General features: G+C 39.9%; 1 long non-coding RNA gene across 1 annotated transcript; it reads right to left on the minus strand.

The window, feature by feature from the left end:
• Positions 1–5,838: 5,838 nt before the first annotated feature.
• Positions 5,839–7,341, minus strand: LOC128319992 (uncharacterized). The gene is made up of 3 exons (XR_008303447.1): positions 7,141–7,341; positions 6,533–6,624; positions 5,839–6,367 (listed from the first exon to the last, which is right to left on the minus strand). It is a non-coding gene; the product is annotated as an uncharacterized LOC128319992 (long non-coding RNA).
• Between the last annotated feature and the right edge of the window lie 2,093 nt (positions 7,342–9,434).

The following is a 9,434-nucleotide window of genomic DNA, read 5'->3' on the forward strand; positions in this document are numbered from 1 at the left end:
TGATACACTTAAAAGGAAGTGGGTTATCAATGGGCCATGGACTGGGCTGAAAACATGACCTGAGGATTTGAATGTACTGGAAATCATGAAATGTTGGTGGGGTGTTTGGAGGAAAATGTACCATAACAATTAACTGAACCATCTCTTATTGCCATTTCTTCCTTTGAAACCTTTTATAGCAAGAAACACACTGAGCTGTGTAGAACCCTCAGTTCCACAGATCCCTAAATATGATCATCGCTAACTGCTTTCTTGTTCACTGCCATCGTCCTTCTCAGTTCTTATCCTTCCCTGGCACTCACCATCAAACACATGACCATCTTTTTTTCCATTATAAGCATGGCTGTTGGCTGTTCACCATGTTCTATTAAGGAAAGATTGATAAATATGAGCATAAATTTGTGAAACAATTGGGCAACCTGCTGAGCTAGGACAACTCAACAAAATACTCGGTGGATAAAAAGTATGGTTCAGCCCAGGACATTGTGCTTCTCATGTTGGCCACAGAAGAATGTCATGAGGGCAACACCGGACTTTAGTGTTCCTGTAGATTGGAGGACTTTGGTCAAACCATTTTCTCTGTTTTAATGTTCTCAGCTATTTTCCACCAAATACATTTTTATTTTTCAATAAAGTGATTGATGCAGTGCGTCCCTCAGCATTACACTAAATGGCCAAAAGTATGGACACCTGACCATCACAACCAGATGTTTTTGTTGAAAATTCCTTTCCAAAACCATGGGCATTAATATGGACTTAGTCTCCCCTTTGCTGCTATAACAACCTCCACTCTTATTGGAAGATTTTCCACTAGATTTTGGAGCATGGCAGTGGGGATTTGTGCTCACTAAGCCACAAGAGCATTAGTGAGACTGGGCACTGATGTTGGGCTAGGCGCCCTTGTGCGCAGTTGGCGTTCCAGTTCATCCCAAAGGTGTTCGGTGGGGTTCTGGTCAGGGCTCTGAGCAGGTCATTCAAGTTCTTCCACACCAACATCGGCAAACCATGTCTGTATGGACCTTGCTTTGTGCAAAGGGGCACTGTCATGCTGGAACAGGTTTGGGGCCCCTTAGTCCCAGTGAAGGGAACTCTTAATGCTATAGCACACAAAGACTTTCTAGACAATTCAACTTTGTGGCAACAGTTTGGGGAAGACCCACATATAGGTGTGATGGTCAGGTGTCCACATACTGTTAGCCATATAGTGTATTTTTATTAGTGAATTTTAGCAATTTTGTCAAGTAGTTGTTGCTGCTCTAGAGTTGTTTACTGTTTTTCCTATGACTTGCTGAGAATTATTGGTCTTGGTGGGACAGCACAGTGAGCGTTGATGACTTACAGGTCCAGGGTCTTGGGTTCGATCCCGAGCTTGGGTTACTGTCTGCAGAGTTTTATATGTTCTCCCTGTGTTTGCGTGGGTTTCCTCTGGTTTCTCCAGTTTCGTCCTCCTAGTGTCACACCCAGAGTGAATTCTCCCACCTTGCACCCAGTGTTTCACTCTGACCCAGACCAGGATAAAGTGAAAGTATGTGATTCTCTGCAATCTTTGTAAAGAAAAAAAAAATCAAGAGTTTGTTTTGCAGTTCCAATATTTCATCCCAACTGATGTCACATCTTGAGTTTTATGGCTCTACTCAGAATCCTTTACCTTCCCAGGACTCCACACATAACCCTGAGCTGGATTAGTCTGCAGGCACATCGGAAGACCCAATAACAGGTAAGTATAGAGAGTGAAATTGATATTAGCATTTTGGAGATGGAGGAAGTGGACCAAGACTTCCCTTTGAGTTTCTCATATTCATCTTTGACAGAAGCTATGCCCAACCCTGATTCTTTCTGGTGTCAACAGGTCAGCTTTCCTAGCTTTTTCCTCTCTAATTTAATTAAGAGTTATCCATATTCCATAGGCAAATACCTTGCAAGCTGTACTAATGACACTGAAAGAGGGCCAAATAGGAGTGGTCAGTTAAGGGCAATTTACTTCAGAAGGCACTGAACTTCTGACTTGTAAGACTTCTTACACCGTAATTATAACCAAAGTGAGAGTTCTTGACACCTTTGGGCTAGTTCTGGAATAAAACTGCATTGTTGAAGGAAATTGTCCCCATGGACTAGTTAATACATGGCAGACTTTCTATGACCTTTTCAGTCCTATTTCATGCTGTCTTGGCTGCAGGCCATGTGCTTTTATGTACATTTTACCATGATGTGCTAATGTATTCGTAGTCTTGGTGAGGTCATTTCTAGACACATTTGAGCAGAAGTCTTCACAACTAGATAAAGGTAAACTCAGTACTGCATTTATTATGATAAACCAGTCTGTTATCATAAACCAGCTTTACTTCATTCTCATCTCTGGCCACAGCACTACCTGATTTGGTCAGGTTCATTTGGGAATCTTGGATCAGGATAATAGATAAATTCCAGATAGTAATCGGGGGCTAAACAAAATTTGGGGCAGTTTAATTCTTGTTTTCCCTCGCTAACAGCTCATGCTTTACACCCCTTAAAATCTTTCCAAACCTCCTTTGATAATGCAATATTAATTGTCTTTTTTTTTTGTTAAACATCTTGCGTAAGTTCACGTAATTTTTAGGGTCACAGTGTGACACATTGCCCTCCACACGTCTGAAATTTCCAACACTTTCCACACATCTTTGTAAATACTTGAGCTGTGAGTAATTGTGCCAAGCATGATTATTTCTTGCATGGCGAGCTGTTGGCCTTGTTGCCTCATTAAAACTTGTTAGACGTGCACTTGGGCCTCCCAAAGGGGCTTGGACGTGTTTTACGCCCAACACCAGAGGAAGCCGCGTGGCCTGTGGAGCATTTTCCACTCTGTAAATGCAGCATTTATTTTTGAAGTTCCACATCAATGCTCTCTGCTTCCGAAAATACCTTCCTTTAAAACAAGATGCAGGATCTGACCTCTGTGTGTGTAAACGAGAGTCAGGAGTCCAGATGGTAGGGAAACTGCCACATGTGGGCTCCTGAGTATGCTCCTTTCCAGGCGATAAAAGTTACACACCTGAGCATTTGGGAGGTGGGAGGAAGGAAAACTGATTATTTATGAAGATGCTTTTACAAGAACCAGTGTTTTATAGTGCTTTGACTGACCCTGTCATGACTTCAGAGCATCAGTCAAGAAATTGTAAGGCGGCAGCATATAGATCCTTATATTGATATTCAGTCATTTGAGACAGTTTATTTTCTTTATAACAGCCCAGACTTTCTGTATCAGGAATTTTCAAATTCTGTTGTACACACCCAGTTTTGTTGTATACACCCAGCCCTTTGAAGAGAAAATACTTCTTGGTTGTTTATGATGTTGCACAAAAGGCATGCGAGTGTAGATATTCAGGCTCAGTGTTAGTTTTGCTTCCTTCCACTGACGCCATGGCAGTGTTTTCTCTTTCTTACCACAAGCTCCAAGAAGAGCCTTTCTGGATTCCCCTGTGTGTGGCCCATGACTTAACATGATAACACAGCAGCCAGGGATCAAAGATCGGTCTTCTAACAAACAGTCTGACACGTTGCCAATCGCTACCACCTGGGGCCGTAGGGCGCAGCTGCTTGGCTGTCCCCGCCCCCCCTTAAAAAGCATTAGGATGCGGCCCAGATGTGGAGAAATCCACCTCACGGAAGACACAGATGTTGTTGCTGCATAGACCACGACAAGGCAAATTCGCATGTCTGAAGGCTTATTTAATTTTCAATATTTGAGGCGCATGTCTGTAAAGGTTTAACAGAGGCACTGGTAATTCCAGACGGGCTTGCCTGAAGCAAAATCTGATCTGGTGCCTCCTTATAGCAGCAAATCAAGTCATGTTAAAATACTACAGATGAAACTTGTGTGTAGATAATTACATTGGTAAACCATCTACCGAAGAAAACTGCGTGTCTTTTTGAGGATTACTGAAGGTTATGCAGCCATATTATCAGACTCAGATGCTCCATGGGATACAGAGCATCCGATAATTTTTGTACATGTTTCTGGCTACAACCTTCATAATGTTTAAGGTTGAAAACGATTTGGCTCTCATCTTTTTATGGTTTTCAGTGCAAAAACCTTTAAACCTTTGAAGTAAGACACTGGAAAAAAGAGCTTGTTTAAAGCACACAGTGGTGAATAAACAACACAATTTTGCGTCTTTGCCAACTGGCTACTAAAATGAACTGGAATTGTTCATTTGGCATATCAGTCATATCCCCTTTCTGTGAAAGTTTATTGATGAAACCTACCAGACTCTCTAACTAAGGGGTCTGACTTGCGAGATTAATGCAATTATAGCTATCAGTGGACATCTGAAGTATTTTGACAATGCTAGTAAAGAGCAAACATTCTTAATCTGAGAATACATTGCCAGCAGCACTATGGCAACGTATCTAAAAAACACATACCAAGCAACAATAAGCAACAATTATAGGCATAAAAAGTAATAACATAGTTATTACTAGTTATTATTAATAATGTAGAATCACCTACTGAGCCTGTAACACAAAGGTCATTCAAATAAATGGAATAATTATAATTGGCTTACAGCCATGTGACCCTGGACATGGTTATTCTTGAAATTGGTATACATTTAAGGTGCAATTTATTTTTTAGCATGACACAGTTGGTGAATTGAGGGTAGTGCTACAATGTAGAGCTATAACAAGCTTCTTGTACGATTGCTCTGTTGCTTGTACTGCATTTAGTGATATGTTTGTAAGATGCATCCTTGTGTTATTTGAGGTTTCTAAACATAATCCCTAACAAGCATGTTTTTATTTAACTAATGCTTTCCCAATAGTTACAACTTTGCCCAAAATTGTGTTCTAAATTGCTGTTTTTGCTTTTTGAGAGTAACAGAAAATTGCATACATTCCTTTCTTTCCTTGTCTCTTGCACTGAGTTGACTAAAACCCTATTTTGTCCTATTTCTGAAAACTCAATCTCTGCAAACACTAACCTCCATTTAAACCCTTATTGTTTTAATTCCAGATTGCAGATTGCTTTCCCATATAAGATCAGGCTACTTTTTAAATTGGATTATTGTGGATGGGAAATCTCACAGGCACAATGGGGATCTTCTAATGAAGGGCAGGTGTGCTGGGAAGCTGTCCAAATCTCCCCCTTTTTTGAATCCACGGGGCGTTTCAGCCATAGCATAGGTTGCTGGCGATTTCTGATATTACCTCGATGGACGTACAAGAGGCCATACGAGAGCACAGTGTATACGTTCTGACTGAGCTGAATTCCTGTTCAGATATTTCACTTGATTACCATCTGGTTCTGCACTCCCCTTCAGAAAGCTTGCAGTACTGTAAGGAAAAATGGTTGAACGGAATTTAAGGAAAATATATATATATATATATATATATATATATATATATATATATATATATATATATATATATATATATATATATATATATATATATAATATACATAGTTAAACCTAATCTTACCTTAACTTGTGTATGAGATGGAGAGACAGAGTTCCTAATTGAGTTTTGCCTTTAGATTTTTCAGTTATAGAGGTGAGTACCAGGGTCTAGAATATTCATAGAAAGTAATGATTTTGATAAGTAAGGGATTAAACACTTGAGGCTATAGCACTTGAGCTATTATGGGAAAATAATCAACAAAACAGTGGTGGGATGCAGCCTGACGCAACGAGTTATGCCTAATATATAATCATTAATATAATCATTACGTTCCTATAACAGCACGTCCCAATATATTTTATTGCTCTTATACCACAGCAATTTGCCATTTATTACAATTTGTTAAAGAATGACACATCATATGTTTTATCCATTCATAGTTACATTTAATGTTGTGGAATGAATATAACAGCTATAAACAGCCATTCCCTCATCAGCAAAGCTCAAAGTACATCTGTCCAGAAGACTTTCTTCAAACTCTGACTGTTACAAAGCACTGACACTGGAGATTCCTTCCATAAATGTTAAACATCTCCTTACAGAAAACTGCACCTTATTAACAACTATACTTTTTTTTAAATTTAGCTGAAATAATTAAGATGGTTCATGGTTTCATGTTTTTTTTTTTTTTTTCTTCCCCTTTCCCCCTGCACGTCCAGGGTTGGGGGTTTGAATCCTGCCTCCACCCTGTGTGCGTGGAGGTTGCATGTTCTCCCTGTGCTTCGGGGGTTTCCTCTGGGTACTCTGATTTCCTCCCCCAGTCCAAAGTCATTCTTTGTAGGCTGAGTGGCATCTCTAAATTGTCTGTAGTGTATGAATGGGTGTGTGAGTGTGTGTGCAGTTGTGCTCTGCGATGGGTTGGTACCCCGTCCAGTGTGTCCCCTGCCTTGTGCCCAGAGTCCCCTGGGCTAGGCTCCAAGCTCCCCGTGATTCTCTGTAGGATAAGCGGTACAGAAAATGGATGGACGGACATGTGGCTTGTGGACCACTGGTAGTTGTGCTTAGCATAATCGTTACTATGGTTACCCTAACAAAGATGTAAGCAAGTAAATTTTTTGCCGGCTAGCTGAAAAAGCGATGGTAAGTGGAGAATTCTGACCTTTCGTATGTGAAGTGGAAGAGACAGGTGGAGCAGAGAGTGATTTGTTGCCTCCTATGTAAAAGGACAATAGTGGCAGGTCATTTTCTTGCCTGTTAACATAAAAAGATGATGGAGATGCATTATTGCAACTTGTAATGTGATGTACATCTGATGTTAACCCCAGACCTACGTCAGGCTAAGCCTGGTCTTCCTTCCCTGCATGCTCCCTGTAGAGATTAGGAAAAAAAACTTTGTTGGATATTATACCCTGTTATTCTTTTCTTTGCTCTGTCTCTGCCGCCTGTCTCCCTCTCTCTGTCTCTACATGCTATTAAAATAACATCTCTAAGGCAAGGTCACTGAACCGAACATCGGAAGTATTGTTCAGCCGTGTCTGACCTTTGCCCTCCATCCCTGTACTTGGCCATATTTGTTTTTCCATGTAATTACCTTTTTCCTCATTTAGCACTCCTGACTTCTCTTTCTTATTCTGAGAGTAGCCTGATGACAGAAAACTTTAAAAAAAGGTGTCTTGTATCTTATCTACTTTGATGTTTTGAAAGAAGAAATGTCTTTTTACATGTTTTGAATGTTCCAATCACACACGTGAAAGCACTGGTACTGACCTAATTCAATGGATGAGGAGAGTCTACACAGAAGGCCATGAATTATAATTTCCTCTAACATGTCCAGTCTGTTCTCTGTCTCATTTTCAGGATTACATTGTGGAAACTGTGTCTTCTGGCTGCTCTCCTTGTACTCTTTCTTTCCTGGAGTGGCTGAACCCCAGACTCTTTGTCTTGCTCATTCTGGAAGGCTGTGTGTCCTCTGAGCTGGCGGATGATGGATAGCAACATTATTATAAGCACAAATATAAATATAAGTCTTTCAGCTTACACTTGCTCATAAGGCTTTAGTGACACAGATGAATAACCTGCTTGGGGACAGAAGAATATTTCTTTGGGAAAGTTAATTCAATTATCTATTAATTTCCAAGTGCTGGTGAGAGCTGCTTGGGTAGATTATGTTCTTAGGTAATTTGATGTATTCTTTCCAGAATGCAGCTGGATTCTACTTTTAACACTTTCTATCCCAGGTGACATTTTGTAATTGTGAAATAAAGGCATTGAATAATTGCCTTCAGATGTTTCAATGCAATATATTTAACAAGGTCAAGATGGGCATCTTACCATGTTTTGCTTGGTTCCACAATATCCTGGTTGGTACTATCAGAATATTACAATGTGACCTAAAAATAGGATGACCTGAAATCAAAACTGACCATTTTTCTCTAATTTTCCAGAGCCCACTTTGGAATGTCTTCTGATTTTTGGCCACATTGTCTTGCATACAGGATTATCCCAAGATGGTGGCACATCTAGGCTATCTCTTTAGTCTCAGTGAATCTTGTACATATACAACGTGGAATGCCAGTAAAGGTATTCATATGCATATTCATAATCATTGCTACCTCAAGGCTCCAGGGTCTCCGATTCAACCCTGAGCTTGGATTATTGTTCACACAGAGTTTTACATGTTCTCCCATAGTTTGTGAGGCTTTTCTCTGCATTCTCCGGTTTCCTCTGTCCCCTTGCCTCACATCTAGCTATCATTAAGCAAAAATGCTGATCCTACATTCTTGTGGAAAAAAAAAACTACATATACTGTATATGGAAAATATGGAAAAGTGTTTTTTTTTTTTTTTTTTTTTTTTTTTTGGTAGCTTCTGAGTGGTTCAACAGAAAAGCTTTTGCCCTGTTATCAGGAGATTGTGAGGTTGAATCCCGTCGATGCAATATCCATTGTAGTTATTCTCTCCCCTGTCAATTAGAGTGACATTAGCCAATCGTGGGCATTTGTGAGTTCATGTTTGCGGAAGAGGGCAGATAGCACTTTCCTCTGAATGGGCACGGCTGCCCTATGACGTAGCATGAGCAGCGGTTTGAAAAGATGTGGTGGCTTGTGGCCTCCTTAATTGTTAGCTGTCATGTGATGGGGAGGGCTAGCAATTAGGAGGGAACTGTCAAATGACCAAACTGGGAGAAAATGGAGTTTAAAAAAAGTACTTATTTAGGAACCCTTTATGTAGAACCTTAGAAAAAGGTTCCAAGTAGGATCTGTTTAGAAAGATAGAACTATTAACTATTCAGTGAACCCTCAAGGACCCTTTTTTGAATTAGTGTACATTGTGTTATGGAAAAAGTTTTATTTATTTATTTTTTTAATTTATTATTTATTTATTTATTTGTTTAAAAAAAAAAAAACTACTTTGGCATTGGATTACATAGCGGAAAAGACCCTTTTCATTGTTTAAGCATTTTTTTTCCCCCAAAATTCTGAATATTGATAGTTTTGAAAAAAAGGTTATGGAACAAGAAGTTGTACACATCCATGCTGTTTCTGATTCATTTGTGATTTCCAGCTCAGTTTATCTCCTCTAAGACTTGATCTTGCCATTTGTGTACACCAGTTTTCCAAAGCAGTGAGTCATTGCTCCTTCTCGTGCTCAGTGCTGCAACCCAGAACCCACATGACAGGGAGAGGAAAAATCTGCTGTCTCCTCAAAAGGCTCCACCATGCTTTTGATTTATGATTTCCATGTTTACATCATCATAGCTCACCATCCGCATTCAGAGAATCACATGCTTCAAGTAGTCGCTCTCTGATGGATGGAGCAGCTGGTGTATTTTTAGAGCCGGGCTGGTCAGCAAACCTAATTACGTGGTACTGATTATAATGTTTGTGCCGTATGTCGTAACACAGCTATGACTTTTCACGTCATAAAACATTTGTACATAACTAATGCTTCAAAATGACATGGTGGCTGAACTTCTCATGCAGAGTGTACCTCTTACACTTATTGTAGGACGACTCTGGAGCTGTAGTTTATGGTTATTTCCCTCAGTAGGCTATGTTTGTC

The sequence above is a fragment of the Pangasianodon hypophthalmus genome, chromosome 14 (assembly GCF_027358585.1).
Source record: "Pangasianodon hypophthalmus isolate fPanHyp1 chromosome 14, fPanHyp1.pri, whole genome shotgun sequence".
NCBI lineage: Eukaryota > Metazoa > Chordata > Actinopteri > Siluriformes > Pangasiidae > Pangasianodon > Pangasianodon hypophthalmus.